We start from the raw sequence: 16,018 nt of genomic DNA, 5'->3' as shown, positions 1-16,018 counted from the left end.
AATGCTTACATGTTACACAGAGAGCTCTTTGTGTTTGGCTGTAAACTTCAGGAGGCACCAGCATGCAGTGGGCTCCAACTTTATGTCAGCGACTTTGTGACAATATTTATTTAATGTTTGCATAAAATTCTAAATTTACAGGTGTATTTACCTGCAAAGACGGAGGAGGAGGAGGGGGACAGCTACTTCTCGTGTCGTCTCTGAGGCCCGGCACTGTGGAGGCTGGTGCTGGACACATCAGGGCAGTGATTTGTATGCGTTTGTTTAAGCCTCAGGTTTCAGGCTGAGCTGAGTACGTGTCATTTTCATTAACACGTCGGTGCTGCTGGCCATGTGACTGCAAGGTCATCTAGAGTTACACACTTTCACTTTGTGGTTGCCAACAGGCTTTTATTTGACAGGCTAGAAAATAGAGAACTGTGTGCAGGATATATGTGGATTGCATAGCTCGGCGTTTTCTAAATTGCTTCTGTATATCATGTCAGTTGTGATATTTTTATCCAAAAGACACATATTTGGCGGCACCTTTTGGATTTATATACACTTTCTGGTATCCCGTTTTTTTGTTGTTGGTTTTTCTCAAAGATTATATGCGTTTTTCATTTTGAAATCCAGGAGATAACATTTTTTTAGAAAGACGTTTTTGTGAGTGTGGCTTTTTCTTTTCAGTGGTCTGAAAGCTGCATTATTAGCCAGGTTGCAAGAGATTTATGAACTCTTTGCAGCTCAGTATATTAAACCGCTGCCGCCTGCCAATTTGTAGGGGTGTTGCAGGTGTCAGTGGGAGTGTGAGGTGAGCCCAAGCTGGTCAATGGCCCCATTATGAACCCAACACATTCAGAAAAGTAAAAAAAAAATAACTTCCTGAAAATGGGCCTCTTGCCATGATTAAACTGCATATGCTGAAGAGCAAATATACATACAGCCTGGCAATATATTATGTTATGCACTTCTGCAAAAATTAACATAACTTCACCATTAAATATGCCCACTCTCTTCATTAGCATTATCACTCTTGAACATGCACAGACTTACAAAGACTCAGATGTGTGCAAGGTTTTAGCTAATAATGCAGCTATTGTACTTTCTAGGGAATGTTTCTGTCCAAAACTAGTCATGAGCAAATTTCTTCTTCTTTCAGCTTTGAACAAAACAACGCCAAGAATGCATGGCTGGAGCAGCTCCTGAGGCAAAATAATGCTTTGAGTTTATGCTAAAGTCAGCATTCTAACAAGCTCACACCGGAGCTGTAAAGACAGAAGAATCACTCATTAGTCATGTGTTTTCTACCCGTTAAATATTCCCACTTCCATCTTTTTTTCCTACCTTAGTGCTCAGAAACACAACTCTCATCAGTAGCAATATCCTATAGATTTATGCTGTTGCACCATTGTGCTCATTTCAACTTGTGTCCAGTTTTTGTTGTATAGAATTTCAAAGTGAGAGCAGCTTTTCATTTATTTTTTTGCTAGAAATACCATTATTTTTAAAAAATTAATGTTAGGTGATGTGCAAGTGGAGTACTTTGGTAATTTGGCAGAAGGCTAAATTACCAGTAATAACTGCGTTCAAAAGATGTGCTTCTTTGATTAAAAGCTGAAGGTACCTGACTGTGTGCATGAAGTTATTAAGGGGGAAATTAACTGGTGTATTTTGGCAATAAACAGCTTAAAATTTCATCACTTTGCAGCACTAGTGCATGTCAGAAGGCTGAGAATAGTGCAGTGGAAATCATAGTTTTATCTCCATAGTTTTCGACTTTTGACCTGTTCATCAAAGAACCAGCTAGTACCAAACAGATAAAGTTGATCTTTTTATTGGCTGACCAGAAGAGTTTCACATTGAAGTTGTGACAACTGGATACATAACATCATGTAGGAACAATAATTAATAATTTTGCTGTCAGAACCAAGAGCACCTAAAATAACTCATCCCTCTGCCCACCTAACATTCTCCTTTAGCTGGTAAAAGATGTTTGTTTGTGATGTATTACAATTACATTTTAATTAAAGTTTCTTTCCCATTGTATTGCTGTGCTGCGGCTCCTTTTTAGGCATCCAGCCATATATTGCATGAGGCAGAACTCATCGGGTAACTCAGACAATGAAGGAGAAGCTTAAAATAAGTTCTGAAAGGGTTCCATTTTAACCCAAAACATGCGATCTTCCTAAACATAACTACACAGTTTTGGTGCCTAAACCTGATCAGAAAGTGAGTGAAAGTGAAACCTTAACCTTAAGTTTCCTGTGTTAAAGTCCTGCTTCATAACTCATCTCCATCCATCTCCAAGTGTTTCTTACAACTGCATAACTTTCAAACCATTAATTGGAATGCAGTTTAGCGGAATAAAAACACAATATCTATGAGACTGGGTTGAGATGTTAAGGATCACTAGAGGGACTATGATTCATCATGTGGGGAACATGAATGTCTGTGGAAATGTCTTGACAGTGTCTGTGACAGTTGAGATATTTCAGTTAAAAAAAAATAAAACAAAAAACAAAGCAAATGTAAACCTCATGGTGGTGCTGGAGGATCAGAGCATCATCAAGGCCATTAGGATTTTCCATCTCATAGCTTTCCAAACAATTATTGAGATATTTCAGTCTGGACCAAAGTGGTGGAGCAACTGACTGACTGACTGACTGACTGACTGTGCCATCGTCACAGAGCCAGAAATGAAACAATCTTTTAAAAACGAAATATCCAGAATCAAGGACTGTCTGAGACGTAAGTGCATGTGGTTTTTCCATTTCATTTGAAGTCTAATAACAGAATTCCAGATCTTATGAGAACAAAAACAGCATGGCGATGACAACACATAACTGTGAAATATGGAGGCTGAGTATGTAGGGAGAGTTTCTTTGTTATTGTCCATCAGTCACAGCCACGAAACTTAAGCCTCTGTGGGAGACGGGACTAAAGAGGAGGACCATCTCTCAGCTTTCCCTCCGTCTGGTATTTCTCCGTCACTGTCCCTCTGCAGGCTTCTTAGAGTTTCTCTAAAAGCTCCCTTTGAAAGTAAAATTTAGTAGCATATTTCATTTCAGCTCTGGTAGGTTAGTGTTAAGCTCTGAGCTGTCTAATCTAACCCGACAGTTAATTTTGGGGTCATTAGCCATCAGAAAGTTGGCGATTAAGCCCTATTATGTCGATTTCCTTTTGATGTCGTGGACCCTGAATTATGGATCTGTTCGGTTCAATTCAGTCTCACAATAACCAGGTGGCACCTCTGAAAGGTTAGTGCCAAAAAGTGTTAGTCCTAAATCTTGCATGTTACCAGAATTCATTTCCATCTGTCACAACCGATTTGTTTGCGTGAAATCATGTTTCATAGTCAGAACCACTCCCAGTGATCCAGATGCTTCTTCATTATGATAGAACTGAGCTTCACAGTGAAGCAGTAGGCTTTTGATTTTCACCCTCCTTAATAAAATACTTGTATTTCATCAGGGTCTGTGGCTGAACCCACGTCTGATTTGCGAATTAAAGGAGCAGAGATAATAAAAGAGCTTCTGTCTTACACGACCAGAGCACTTTGTGTTAATGTGGTGTTGATGTAAGCCAGTGCAGTGGGCTAAACTGCTCTTAATTTGACCAACAAGGTTTCAGTTAGGCAGCAGGCCGAGAAAGGGGGGAAAGAGTGAAAATGGGGTGGCTATGAATCAAACTGAAAAGTGTCGCCACAGGAGCCTCAAGGTGTCCAAATGGAGCCGATTAACAGTAAAATCTTCTGAACCGACCGGCGGGGGTCCAAGGTGTTAAGGTTGAATCGTCAGACAGAGTGTGAAATAAAAGATGATGACTGTTAAAGAAGATTCAGTGCAGCTCCAACTGGTCGCCCCAGAGGGGGACTGCGTTTATTTGGCTTTAGGTTTCCTTCATCTATCAATGCCAATTATCAGAATGAAATCTAATTGTCTTGCTATGAATGGCCCTTTTCTGTTTCTTTGACTTTTTTTGTTTTTGTGGCTCGAGGCTCCATGATAGACAACAAAGACCTTTACTTTGTAGTTGTTCTTCCGTCTGACAATGACCTCAGAATGAGAACAAGACACTCGAGGCCAAAACAAATTTGACTTTGATTTTATTTCCCCGACTTAAATGTTACAACAACAAACTCTGTTAATGTCCCGGGGTGAGCCCTAAATGACCTCAACATGAGAACTGTGGCCAAGTCTGTCCAAATGTAAAGTGACGTCTAAATATATAACAGACAGATAACAGCACTGATGTTTAGCATTCTTCTAATTCTTTGTGTATAGCGTAAGAAATCGCCTCCTCTGGTAAAACCCTGTTGAACAAAGCAGAAAAGTGAAGCAGCGTCCAACAGAGAAAGACTGCGCAGCAAAGTGTGAAATAAGGCCCTGCTGAAAAAAATTACTCAACTTTTCATGGTTGAGTAAATGTTTTAGAAAGTAGTTAGACCCAACATCTGCTGCAATAATTAGATTAATCCCATCCCATCCATCCCGACCGAGAGGAGGAGCAGCGATAAGAACAGAGCAGGCAGGCTCAGCCGTTGAGGAACTGGATTGCATGTCAAAAAGCCAACCTGAGGGCTACAATTTGAGCGGAGCTACTAGCAGACGTAATCATCTCTGACTGGGGCCTTCAGGCAAACTTCCCTCTGCTTCTCAGTCACCAGCAACCATCGTCTGAAAACTCAGGAGAAGTAAGAGAAGAAGGAAGGTACCCAAACAGCCAGGGGAGGGTCAGAAGAAAGCGTGGATTATGACTGATCTTTGAAATTAAATCTTTCAAATTGTCATGGAAGCATTGCACTTTAGGAGTAGTTTGACATAGGGAGGAATATTGGCAATAGCCATATGCATGTTTATGTAAATCTACCACCAAAATCCAATTAGCATAAACATGTCAATTTTACCAGTACAAGACAGATGGCTGATGACAAGCTGAGCTAGCTTTCTACTGGTTTTAGCTCATTTAGCAAAGAGGATCACTTTAATTTAATAATGAATAAATTCCACCTTTCTTCGACTCCCATTAGCCTTTCACCGTTTTCTTTCTGCCTGTGTAGAAGCTCAAGTCAGTCGCCTGCAAACTTAAGTTGGCACCATCCTATGAAAATAACAGCTGGCTTGACTCCATCCAAACCACTCTACATACAAGATGGACACAGTCCGAAGGTCTGAAAAGTGAAGTCCTGCAGAAGTTTTAAACTTGCATTCTTTCTAACAACCAGCAGGAGGCGACTCCTCTGTTTGCAAAAGACGTTTGACCTCCATGACAAAATTATCCTACTTCTCTATTAATCTGTCATCTCGGTAATTATTTTCCTCATGAGTTTATGATCTCAGTCTCTAGTTTACTTCAACACAACCTTTAGTGCAGCTTGAACCTTTGTGCGTAATCAGATTGCAAGGGTTGTTTTCAGATAAGAAAAGTAAACTTATTTCAGGATTGATACTTCTGTGCATTTCTAAAAAAATTGCTGTGCAGGTCTCTACATTTATTAATTAGATTCGTAGAAGACAAATACTGATGGATTGGACTCAGAGAGGACAACAAGCGACATTTTTCTTCCCTGCTGATGTTCTTGTTGAGTAGTAGTCGTCTTTTACCGCCTCACCATTAACAAAATAAAGGCTAATATAACAATCTTCCAATGTTGTATTTCCTATGTGCTCATAGAATTAGAGTTACAACAAGTAACCTCTATTTGTTGTTGTTTTGTTGCACTCTTAGTTGACATCCTGGTCAAAGCTGGAGGCTGAAAGGATGGGGTTTCTGCAATGGAAAGCTGCCTATAGATGAAAAAGCATCGTATGCATATGTTGGGCTAGCTCTTGATTGGCAGGTCGCTATCGTGTTGAAGTTAGTAACATCTGGTTTCAAAAGGCCAAGATGTCGACAGCCAAGACTGCAAACCTGAAGTTGCAAAACAGTAGTCCACAAACCAGAGGATGATGTTACAGTGGCTACAACCATCTTTAATATACAGTCTATGAGCCAACAGCAACAAAATTCCTACCAGCTCCTTTAGTACATTATATCTTGTTTTTATAATCTGAACAAAGATGTATAAAAACAAAACTTTTAAGCTAAGCTAGGTTCATATTTACTGTGCAGACATGAGAGTGATATCAGTGTTCCCACTGAATAAAAAAGTGAACAATTCTGCATATTCTACCCTCTTGTAAAGTATAATTATTGGGAGATATACTGCATGGTTGTGAAAAAATAATGCTCATGCACCATTTTTTTCCTCTCTTGCGGTGAAAGATGATATCATGAACTACCTTGTGTGCTGCGCATTGATTCAAGCTATTTTATGCCTCCTATTAATGACTGTCAGGAGCTGGAAACTGAATATTGGCCACTTGATGTGACAGAGCAGTAAAGTGTGATTTATGTTTCAGGGGTCTAATTGGCAGCATTTCCTCTGTCTCCAGGCTGCTCTAGTCAGATTTTTGACATATCTGAAAACCTTGGGAGATATATACTCGGCCTTAAACTGTGCTGGCTGGCCTCAGATAATTTATCTCTGTCTTAAGCTACCACTGAATAAAGAGCAGACCTGCTTCTGCGGCTAACTGCATTTCTCTTTAGAAATATCGATTTACATAGTTCAGCAGAACAATGTCTTGATGGAAATTATTTTTTTTCAAAGCAAGAAAAAAAAACAATAAAAAGGTTATAGCTGCAGGCAGTTTAGGAGCTGCCCGTATAATTTTACACCAAACTATATTTTTCCATCTATTTCGTAATAGTCTAAATATATTACACCATAAAATGTAAAATGATACTACAATCATTTCCTGATAAAGGAAGAAAAACTTGTTTTTGGCCATGCTGGCGCTCTGTGGATGGCAATAATGGTTTGCCTCAAATGTCTCAACAACTAGCACAGACATTCATTTCCCCGTTAGGATGAACTGTAGCTCTTTTGTTGTTTTGTACATTATGACCATATATCTGTTAAACCAATGACCCTGTCATTAGCTTTAGCCATGCTCTATGTTCAATGCCAACAAGTAAATACTAACATGCTAAAGCAAAATGGTGAACATGGTAAATACTACACCTGCTAAATATCAGCATGTTAGCATTTTGAGCATGTTAGCATGTTGTTAGGATTTAGCCTGTAATGCAACAGAGTGGACAGCAGTGCGGGACAATCAGGCCTATTTATTATGTAACCCCTTCCTGGCGCTGGAAGTTTATTATTAGTCTGGGTTACTATTTTAGCCTTAATGGACAGGATCTTGAGTGCTTAGCAGTTGATGTTGAATTGACTAAATCCCCTTGTTTAAGTAGACATATCACAAGAGGCAAAATTTACAAGCAGTAATGATAGGGTGGTGCCTCCACTGTGGAACTACGTGTGTATTCCCCACAAACAAATAATAAATGTCTAAGAGGTTAATAAAGTCCAGTAATATGAAATATGCAGGTCAACCAAATACCATATAATACATTTAATATTTAACAATGAATTATACTGTTAACACAGGCAGCTTAACTGATTGCATCAGCAGACAGTTTTGTGCGTGTGTGAGGGGGGTGTAAAGTGTTATCAACAATACCAAGCGCTTGGGTTTATGTTTATCGTTGGGGCCCTTTAGTTGGTGCACAAATGAAAACAAACGCTTCAATAGGAAAACAACACTCTGTGCCTCATGGAAAAAGGCTCCTCTTACTCACAACTCCAGGATGCAGACACAAAGCAGGTCTGAAGTCTTGACGGTGAAGATGAAGCAGCAACAGAGATGCAACAAGTGTCCTCAGTGTGTCCACGCAAGTTCAGCGGCGGAGTCCCTCGTCACAGCGGTAGCAACAGGCTAATTAGCATGCAAGGTCCTCCAGCAAAGTCCTCAGCTTTCCCGGTCCTCCTCAGTGAAAGTGGCGGCTGGCGTTTATAACTAAGTGTCTCTGATATCAATACGTGCTAAAATTTCCACGTTTGAGTCCACGCCTAGACTTTTTCAAGCTAGTAAAAAAACAATAACCGCGGCTAGCCGCTTGCTTAGCTGCACTTCACTTTGAACTTCAGTATAGTGAGATGCTAAACTGCAATGATCACAAGACAGAACTCTGCTAAATAATAGTTGTGCCAACACTTAAAGTATGCAGGTCTACAACTTTAATCACCTCGACGATAAACTTGGTTTTCTCTGCTCGTCATCTGCTGTTCTTGTCAACAGCATGTTTATTCTTCTCTCCCTCTTTCTCCAATACCTGGCACGTCGCGCCGTTTATCTTCCTGTTTTTCCCACTCACCAAGAAAATGAGTCCTGATTGGCTAAGAGTGCAACTCCACCGAAAACCCTATTGGCTTACATACACATCACTCAAACACCTTGAAAATACATTGGCGGAGTAAACAAAATATTATATAATAAAAGAGTCATGGGCAACGTAGTTCTCACTACTTATACTCATACACATTGTAAAACACCTTTTTTTTTTTTTTTTAACTATCTGCATTTTGCCAATGGAACTGGCCTTACCACTCTTACACTTAGCAAGAACATGCCTCAAAGTTCATAGGTGTATATCCACCCATTGGCTATACCTGCTTTGTCCTGTAGAGATTCTAGGAAAGCTGGAGTTTTGGTTTTTGTCATATCTGCAGGTATCGCTGCCTCTGGAGCAACACATTTCTAATCTGCAGTTTTTGACCACACTAACCTGCATAATGTTTATTGTTCTCTTATGCACTGACCCCAACTGATCGAGGCAGATGGCTGCCCTCTCTGTATCTGGTTCTGCCAGAGGTTTCTTCTAGTAAAAGCAGATTTTTTTTTTCTAACATTTGTTGCCATAGAACTTGCCCAAGGGAATCTTTGGAATTTTTGACCTTCTGTGGTCTTCAGCGTACTATGTGAGGTGCTTTGAGATGACTTATGTTGTGAACTGGTGCTATATATAAATACACTTGAATTTAATCCAAGCTGACATTGAACAAGAGTCAGTGTAAACCCAGAAGAGGTCTCCAGTCCATCACAGGGCTAATACAGAAAGACAGACAACCGTGAACCCTCCCACTCACATCTACACCTAACTATGCATGTCTTTGGACGGTAGGAGGATGCAGGAGCATCCAGAGAAAACCCAACACATGCAGAACATACAAATTCTGAATAGAAAGGCACCAGCCAACAAACAGGTTCCAACCCCGGACCTTCTTGTGGTGCTAACCTTTGTCCTTTAATATTTTCTTTGAAATCTAACAGTGCTAGTTTCAGTGTGATCTGTTTTGAGTCTGTAATATCGGCATCTGATATTAGTATTTAGCTCAAAAGGTTGCTGTGGTGTCCTCACAGAGTCTCTGCTATGGCTGTAGTGGAACTTTTAGCTATATTAGCACGCAAATTTTACTAACATTATTATTGAACTGTTTGAAAATTATACCAAATGCACTTAGTCATTTAGCATGTATTACTTTGGTCTCCTTGTATGGACCAGCAATGCTATGAAACTGCAAAGGAAATGTCATTGTAGAGCCTGTCACTCTTTGCCTATGACAGCAAAGTGTTTGACCACTGAAAGTGTCTCCAAAGTTTGTTAATAAATTGACTTTTACTGTCAGTTTGATTGAAGATGCATTCTAAAACACAACATTTGCATTTTAAATAATGGTGCATCACTAACGCTGGAATGATTTATAGTATAAGTGCTGTTGATTCTTTTTCGCACTGTTTAACTTTGTATAATTTATTGTTCAACAAACATGCAATCATTATAAATGCTAAGTTCCCCCTGAGTGACCTCCTGTAAACAATGTCAGCAGTTAATTCACTGTGAGCTGTAGCTTTTGCAGCCCTAATCAGAATTATTCACAGTTCCATCACTGCTATGTTATGCAAACATACAGCACGTCTGCTTCGTAAATCTTCTGGCTGTATCTGGTGTAGGGAATTATCTTAACACGGCAAGAAAACAAGTAAAGCCTTTTAGCCGTTGAGGCAGTATTGATTTGATTTGCCCCCTAAAAGGGGAAATTTATAGATGCAAGGCGACTTCTCCCGAGAGTGATATTAGTTTCCCTCAGGAGGAAAGGATACTGTCTGAGTGAGGCGTGAAGAATTGGGTCCAGATTCTGCAGGAGCGTGGGCCCCTTTGTGAATGTATAACATGTTATTAAAGGAGAGAAAGTTGTTACAGGGCTGTTTCTCTTGAAGGTAACCCAAAGCTATCCGGTTCTGTGGTTGCAAGAAGAAAATTTATTTCTCGCAGTACATTGAGCACCGAGACAGCTGACGACACTAAAACCCTTGTCTCCGTTTCTGCTTGGTTTTCTTCTTCACTCACCCTGAGATGCTTCCTCAGCTACTTCCATTCTCACTTTCACACAACCCACAGTTTCACTCTGGGAACAGTTTGTCTGGTCTTTAGGTTTTTTTCATCTTCAGATAAAGTTTTTCATGCAGTTGTATACAAAGAATTGACTGAGCAGCTATATGGGAGGTTATTTTATTGCGTTTTTTGTTCATACATATGGTGCTTTGTACTCCCTAGCCATGTTGCAGTAAGACAAACAGCGAGCAAATGTTCTGCCTGTGACATGCATGATATACACGTTCAGTGGAAAAATCAACCATAAACCACTTTCAAGACTTGGGATGGAAAGTTGATTTCGACCTTGGAAACCTCAGCGCAGGTCTATTGTGGATCTGATCATACTTTCTTCCCCAGCAGATGTCCAGTTGTAAAGTGACTGTAGGTACTAGATTAAATCTCAACTCGGTAAAAATAATAAGGACAAGATAAAGTGCTCAGAATAGTAGGTCATTTTATTTCATGACACCTCTGTTCAGGTAGGCAGATACATAGTAAGACATTCAGGTAGGCCAGTCCAACCATTCAATTTAAAGCAATGTGTGGCTTTTTAAAGGCCTGTTTTCTTTTTATTATCAGAGTACTTTGACTGGTAAAGAATAGCTAACAGTTGTGGTATCCAGTCTTTCCATCTCAGCTACAGAAGCAAGTAACTCCTTCAGAGGAGTCATAGGTGTCTTATTGGCATCCATCACAACTCTCTTTCTTGCACAATCACTCAGTTTCTGCTCTAGTCCTTCTATTTCTTAATGATGTATTTCATGTGCAGCCATGGCCATAAGTTTGGACACAGCATGACTTACTATGTCTGTTTTGATGTCTATTACAGAACATAACTAATATTTTTTGACAGCACCAGTTTAATTAGTCAACAAATCAACAAGGGATATAATATTATCAATAAATTCCAACAATTGGAACAACTTTGTTCCCAAAACATAATATTAGAAGAAAATAACAAAAAAATGCAGTGCTTTCACAACCGGATTTGGTAAGAATAACAAAATGACACCAAACTCTTTTGATGTTTTTTTTAAATATGAAACTTAACATAGTTCTCAGGAGTTGTGTACTGTATTGTAAGTGACAATTTTGTGGTATTTTCTAAGATTCACAAGCGTCATGGTACTTGTGTCCAAACTTATGGCCATGGCTGTACTCCAGAGGATCTCCATTTCACTACATGTGAAACTTCAAGCACCAAGTGGCTGCACAGGTGCTGATTTAGGTGAATCACTTCAAAGAGGGGTGAAAATTTATACTGTCATTTATTTTACATTTTATATTTTTAATTAATCACCATTGCTTTGTAGAAAACAGTTTTCACTTTGCCATGAAAGAGTCTGTTCTGTGATTTTTTGTCAAAAAGCAAAATGGAATTGACCTGGATTCAATGTTAAAAAGCAATAAAAGGGCGGGTAAATACTTTAATAGGCACTGCAAAGCTGCAGACACAGAAACAATCCATTCCTGAGCTCGGCAGAAGCTGTGTGTTATTTACACATACAGACTGAGAAGACACATTTTCTGAGAAAGTGCAAGGCATCCATGTACTATCCCCTTCCTCATTTTTCGTGGTGAAATAGATTTTTTGTTGCTTTAGAGATACACAACACGACACAATAAACTATAAAGAGAATGTAAGAAAAGTTAGGTTGGTTTAAATGTGCAGATGTGACATTGCTTACAGGAGAATTAACACGTTTAGTTCATTATTGAAAAACTGTAAAATAGTACCATAACTTAACATTCCAACATTATTTAATAAGATTGTCTCCAAAACAGTGCATTTATTCTGGCACTGTTCACTAGTGTGATTCTAAGGTCCTCGGATGTTGCTCAAGTATTTCAATGTTATACAATTTTGTACATATAATCGGCCGCACCGCAAAGATAAATAATGAAAGGTTTACTCCAGTTCACTCATTTGACAGCTGTAGTTACATATCAAATGAACAATTCTGCACGCCTGCACAGATGTTTTGATTTTTTCTGGTTGAGCCAAATATTTCAAGGAATTTCAAAATTCTGTAATGAAACTAAACATTCTAAAGTCCATAATCCCTGTGAAGGTTTGCGGTTGTCTGTTTAAGCATTTATTATAACTGAACTTCTTTGAATTTAAGCTAATGCTTTCTGTGATGCATTCTGTTTGCACCGTATTGCACAATGGTGTCTTGGGAAATTATGAGTGCAAATATGTCATCTGTATGTAAGCACATGCACACTGGCAATCTTGCATACATGGATTGGCCTATCTCTAACTTTGTCGGGCTCACATTTGATAAAACTCCCATTTTTTCCCTCAACAAGCAGCTCAGTTCAGCAGAACCAACCGATGCATCTGGGGAACAGGAAGTTTTTTCTCAGCTACAATCGGCAGAGAATGCTGATAAGAGAATTGCACAGGTACAGTGTGAGCTGTGTTGGGGTTGACAGACATGCTGAGCAGATATAAGAGAGCTGAACTGAACCAAGGGTGCAGATCTGTTCCTCATACTGACGCCATGCTGCAGACGCTGGCCCTCCTGCTGCTCCAGGCAGCGTACGGTGAGTAGCTTGGCTTGATTAGTGGAGCTATAGTTGTGCACTTCTGTCAGACACAGATATTAAGCACTAAAGACATCTCAGTTACAGAATCTATCGCTGTCTGTTTTAGTTTTTGGATGTGGTACACCTGCTGTCAAGCCTGACACCAACAGGGTTGTGAATGGAGTGGATGCTCGCCCTCATAGCTAGCCTTGGCAGGTAACTACAGGGAATCAGTATGCCATAATTCTTGTATTCTCTCATTTTGAATAAGTGTAAATTAAACATATTCATGTTTTCCTCACAGATCTCCCTGCAGGTGAAGCATGGCAGCCGTTTCCATCACACTTGTGGAGGGACTCTGATTGCGCCTCGCTGGGTGCTGACTGCTGGACACTGCATCTGGTGACTAATTAGCTGCTGCATGATCAAAGAGTGAAAACTGAGTGCTAGAGACAGAAGGACTGCATGAAAAGCATGCAGAAGCAACGCAGGAAGAAGAAGATGAAGAAATTAAACAGTAGGATTGAAATAATACTGCTAAATGCATTTCTAAATAAAAGAAACTGTCTCTCAGGCCGGGAGATGTGTACCGTGAGGTGTTAAGAGAGCATGATATGACCCAGCAGGAACTGAACAGATCAGAGACATCCTGCGTATCTTTGCCCATCCCAACTGGGGCGTCGACCATGTGGCTGCTGGGTCAGTATATTGCTCGGTAATAAACTTCACAGAAGCTTTCATCTCCTCGATCAGTGAAAATCTAACTATAACACTGACTTCCCCCCAGCAATGATCTTGCCCTGCTGAAGCTGGATAAGAGCCCAATTATGAATGACAGTGTGGGTGTAGCTTGTCTTCCAGAGGCTGGAGAGATCCCTCCCCACGGGACCCCATGTCACATCTCCGGCTGGGGCAACCTTTACAGTAATGTCACCGTGTCCTTGTCTGTGATGCTGTTTTTGCACTGCAGGTCATTAATTAGTTCTATCTCATTAGGATGGAAACTCAGACTTCTGCAAGTGTCAGCAAAAAGGACTTGCTCAAAGTCATGTAATCTATTTCTTTTAAAAAAGTAATGTAAGAGATAACTTTAAATTATATTATGTTACATTTAATAAGTCATGTGTCATTTTACAGGCACATTAAAAAGAAAGGTTACGATTTCTGATGGCCTGTGTGAGAAACAGTTACCTTCTGTTAATCTGTGATAGATTTTTTTAAAACTTTCTGACAATTACTGGATGCAATGATTTTTTTCTTCAGAAGTTGAAAATTATAGCACAAGTCAGCAGAAATTGTCCTCTTAATGTGCCTGGAAATTGAATTGGAAAAATGCAATTTAAATGATTTAAGCTGTTTTGCATTTTAAAGACCATTTAAAGATCAAAAACAAAAAGGTTTGTACAACAACTCCCCCTTTGGTCACATTTTGTGGGAGAGCCACTCAGCCTTACTGCCATGATTTCCCAGTGGACCCTCATGATATTGCAAGCAAAAAAAGCTTCTGTGGTCCCCTATTATAAAAGAGATACCTGTGAAATAGTTGACAGGTCAGATTTGTAAAAACCTTTCGACGAAAAAATCCCCTCGAGTTTGTCATCATACAGTAAACTCTATCACTGGAGTGGGAACACCGGGGAAAACACCAGCATAGGTGGGCAATCAGCCACACACACTCCAGTAAATTTCTCCTTGATACATCCAGTTTTATGGATCAGGAGAGGCAGTCAAAATGTCAAAATCCGTGTGACTCCAAAGGATGGGAGTATGACGAGCTTTGGATATGACATTACCACTTTTCCCAGTGGTCACCGGTGGTATTACAATGTCAAAATAGCCCCCGCCTCAAAAGGCATTTATCGAGTTACACCATTATAAAAGCAACATTTTCTGACCAGACAACTCCACCTGCAAAGTTTTTCAGCTTTCATTACAGCATTGTAAGGCATGCATGTTTACTTTTTAAAATATTGTCTAAAAAAGTGTTTTATTTTTGTTACGCCATTGCAATATAAAGTTTCTGGGCTAAGTGGTAATGTGTGGGCCTAGCCGGAAATGGAAAACCCTAAGACACTTTGAGTGGACACATGCAAACCCAGAAATTTTATAAAACTTTTTGTGGCATCAGACAACCAAAGTCTTACTAAAGAGAATTTGAATGAGAAGCTACAGAGGACTAAAACTAAAGGCTACAGCTGCGTTCTGGAGCCAGTTTAGTTGAATAACTGGGGGAAATAAACAACAACAAAAAAATTCCATCTGCTCTATTAAAGTTTTTGTTGCATAATGTAACAATCTGGTTTTGTAATTAGTAAAGCAAGACTATTACTTTTCTGAGTAGCAGTGATGAGTGGCAGGCTACAGTTTGTCCAGTAGTGGTAATTTCCTGGCACATGCCTGATACAGTATTTGGTGCATTTCTGTGTTGTTGAGCAGCTCTGTCCTTCTCTGTGTTTCAGCCCACGGCCCCATGCCTGATAAGCTGCAGCAGGCCTTGCTGCCGGTCGTGGAGCACAGCGTTTGCAGCCGCAGCGACTGGTGGGGCGTCAACGCCAAGACCACCATGATCTGTGCAGGAGGAGACGTCGTATCTGGATGCAATGTGAGTGAGGCATCAACAGAAAGCAGCTGTCAGACCTGAACTACCTGCCATGAAAAAGGTCAGCTACGTCATTGTGTCCCTGTCTCTGCCTCTCTCTCAGGGAGACTCCGGCGGTCCTCTGAACTGTTTGGGTCAGGATGGTAGGTGGTACGTTCAGGGCGTGACCAGCTTTGTTTCCTCCCGAGTCTGCAATGAAGTGAAGAAGCCCACCATCTTCACCCGCACCTCAGCCTTCACCGACTGGCTCAGTGAGGTAAAAATAATCATGTTTTCTGCCCTATTTGATCCACAGCACCAGCTCACCTCTGAGTGAATCTATCTGTAGAGACACTGAGATGCACTGCAGCCAATGTCACTGATAAATAAAACATTTTATCTGTCAATAAATTATGTTATTTTTCCAGGTCATGCTTCGATTCTAAAGATCTGGTGGGGAGTAATTGATCAGCTCCAAAAGATAATGAGATCCCAGGTCAATATTGTCTCTATATGGAGTGAACTCATATCCAGGTTTCACATCAAGGTCAGCAACAGAGTTATAGTGGACTTAAAAAAAGCATTTGAAACAAGGAGATGCAA

The 16,018-nt window shown here is 40.1% G+C and overlaps 1 long non-coding RNA gene and 1 pseudogene across 1 annotated transcript in view; one reads left to right on the top strand and one right to left on the bottom strand.

The window, feature by feature from the left end:
- Positions 1-8,231, bottom strand: part of LOC110969329 (uncharacterized) — a 76,002-nt gene extending 67,771 nt beyond the window's left edge. Inside the window, exon 1 of the long non-coding RNA XR_002596961.2 lies at positions 7,669-8,231. This is a non-coding gene — a long non-coding RNA (uncharacterized LOC110969329). The remainder of the gene's footprint in view (positions 1-7,668) is intronic.
- Positions 8,232-12,548: 4,317 nt separating this feature from the next.
- Positions 12,549-15,861, top strand: LOC110945414 (chymotrypsin-like elastase family member 3B; annotated as a pseudogene).
- Positions 15,862-16,018: the final 157 nt, after the last annotated feature.

This window comes from Acanthochromis polyacanthus, chromosome 4 (genome assembly GCF_021347895.1).
Source record: "Acanthochromis polyacanthus isolate Apoly-LR-REF ecotype Palm Island chromosome 4, KAUST_Apoly_ChrSc, whole genome shotgun sequence".
In the NCBI taxonomy this organism is placed as follows: Eukaryota; Metazoa; Chordata; class Actinopteri; family Pomacentridae; genus Acanthochromis; species Acanthochromis polyacanthus.
The sequence above is the reverse complement of the archived record's forward strand: the minus strand, read 5'-3'. Positions and strand labels throughout refer to the sequence as shown.